This window comes from Gracilinanus agilis, chromosome 2, assembly GCF_016433145.1.
Source record: "Gracilinanus agilis isolate LMUSP501 chromosome 2, AgileGrace, whole genome shotgun sequence".
In the NCBI taxonomy this organism is placed as follows: Eukaryota; Metazoa; Chordata; class Mammalia; order Didelphimorphia; family Didelphidae; genus Gracilinanus; species Gracilinanus agilis.
In genome coordinates this window covers 26,915,437-26,918,222 of record NC_058131.1, presented here as the reverse complement: position 1 = coordinate 26,918,222, position 2,786 = coordinate 26,915,437, and positions in this window count along the sequence as shown.

Genomic DNA, 2,786 nt, shown 5'->3' with positions numbered 1-2,786 from the left:
CACGGGGGGGGGGCTCGGCACACGGGGGGGGGGCCCAGAGTCTGATTTCCCAGCCAGGTAAACTGAAGCTCTCGGAGGGGCCCTTCTTTTCCTCCCAACGTAAGAATGTCTCTATGACTAACCAAAGTCAGGCTTTAACCCCAAACGTTTACGGGGGAGGGTCCCGAGGTGATGGCTCGCCATGTGTGTCCCCCAACACCGGAGAGCCGGAGAATCCGGAGGGAAGAGTCTCACCAAGCAGGTCTGCTCAGGCCTCTCTTCATCCCATTCATTTATCTTTTCGGTTGTCTAATTCTGCATCTGTTTTTCCTTTAAACAGCCAGACCCAAAGGCCCGAGTGCGAGCAGCCTGCTGGCCAGCGCTCCTAAACCCGATACTGAACGCCGGGAGGCGCTGCAAAGGGGCTCTAAGACAGTCACACCGTTCACTGCTCTGCGCTGGCGGCTGTTTCCTTCTCCGCCCATTTTACAAATGAGGAAATGGAGGCCAACAGGATGAAGGGACTGGCCCAGGGTCACCCCACTGGTAAGGGTGTGAGGCTGGATTCGAACTCGGGACGAGGCTTCCTGGCTGTAGGGCCGGAACTCTCCCCAAGACCACGAGCTGCCTCGGGGCGTCTGAGCAGGAGCTGAAGGAGCCTCTCAAATGTTTACTAAGCCCCACAGCGCCGCCTATGGGCCAGGTGGTGCCCACACGCAGGAGGAGTTTCTGATCCAGCCGAGGGGCCGCTCTGTGCCTGCGCACGTGACGCTCCACAGAAGCGACACAATGTGGGGCCCTACAAGCTGGGGGTGCGGAGCGACGGGCTCGGGAAGCTGGAAACGAAGAGGCAGACAGTGAGGACGAGGCCTGTTTGTGTGGATGAGAGAGACAGAGTGTGTGTGTGCGTGCGTGTACGTGTGTGTGCATGTGCACATGTAGGAGCGTGTGTGCGTGTGTGTGAATCTCCAATTGGCCGGTGGCCGCTCACTGGGGACAAGCGGGGAGGCGGCCGCGTGTGGGACCGCAGAAGGCGGACAGAAGGGAGGGCCGAGGCAGGGAAGCCAAGGCCGGCAGGAGGAAGCCGGAGAGCTCCTCTCGCAGAGATCACAGACGCCCCCACGAGGCCCGGCGGCCCCCCCAAGCACTCCCGGGGAAGCGTCTGGGCAAGCCACGGGGCCTGATTTTCCTATTTTGCACCCTGGGCGGTGCTTTGGGATATACAGTTGCGGATGTCCAGCAGGCGGTCCTGAGGCGGGCCTAAAGCCCAGACGGAGCCTCTGACTGTGGGCGGGGCCCTGAGCGGGCCACAGAACCAGAGGAAGCTCCGGAGCCCTCCCGGGGCCCGTGGAGAGAAGGTCCGGAGGATGGTTGGACCAGAGAGGCCCAGAGCACTGCCGGGGAGGCCCAGAGAGGAAAGGGGGCTCCACGGTGACGAAGGCTCCGAGGGGGGAAGAAGTCAGACCGGACCCCGAGAAGCCCCGTCCTGGGTACCTCGGAAGAGCCCTCCAGAGGAGGGAGGGAAGGCGGGCTGGGAAGGGCTCCGCAGAAAAGGGGGGGAGGCACCAGAGGCTCCAGGGAGGTTCCTGGCGTACCCCGAGCCCGCAGAGAGGCCCAGGCCAAAGAGGGCCGGCGGCTGGCGGGCTCGGCGAGGCTCTGATCATGGGAGGCTTGCAGAGGACCCAGGACAAAACGCAGCCTGGCCCGGCGCTGTTGTGCCCGGCGACGTGGCCGAGAGGAGCGCCAGGAGGAAGCCGATCCACCCACATCTGTGCTGGTCACAAGCGGGGAGGCTGCGCGGCGCAGCGGGCCGGGGAGTGGTGGTGGGCTCAGAGCCGGCCCTGCTCGCCCCTCCTGGAGGAGTAGCAGCAGCTCTGGGCCAGGCACTGCCCTGAGCCCTTCGAATAATTATCTCTGATCCTGTCAACCCTGGGAGGCGGCTGCTGCTATTATTCCCATTTTATAGATGAGGAAATTGAGGGAAACAGGTTGAATGACTTGTCCAGGGTCACAAAGCAAGTGTCTGAGGCAGGATTTGAACTCCAGGCCCAGGGCTCTGTGTGCCACATCCCCCAGCTACCTTTCTTTCTCTGTAACGGCAGCATTAGTGAAGGGCCGAGGCACACAGTAAGAGTTTAATCAATGCTTGTGGTGGACTGAAAAACAAAATAAGAATAACCATCTGAAAGATTTGCCCTGCTGCCATTAGTCCTTGGGCGGGACAGATGGGCAGCCTTTCTGGCTGGGCAGAGGGCCTGCCTGGGCCCGTGCTCTGCTGGCACAGCTTTCTCCAGCCCAGTGTCCCTGCTCAGCACTAGGATGTGGCATCAGGGTAGAACCACAGCGCAAGATGAAAGAGAAACAAAAGGAATGAATTAGGGGGATAAAACAGGACTAGGACAAACTCTCAAAGGAAATTTGTTTTTAAAAAGGGAACAATCAAAGCAATTAAGAAAGTGGAGAAAAGAGGAAAATTCCAACATAATCAGCGCTATGGAAATGATGAAGCTGAAGTTGGAGAAGGACAATGAATGAACTTTGAGGCTACCAGTATGGAAGCTTAAATTGTTTTTGAGAAAATCAAAATGGATAAAAAGTTCTTTATTAAGCACCAATTTTTATGTGCCAGGAAGGGATTAAAAAGAAAAGCAAAAACAGTCCTGTCCTTAGGGAGCTACCGGTCAAACAGGGGAGGCAACATGCAAACAACTGGCCAAACGAGACAGAGACAACATAAACTGGAGATAATCTGAGAGGGAGGGTACTAGGAGAAAGGAGGATTGGAAAAGACTTCTTGAAGAAGGGAG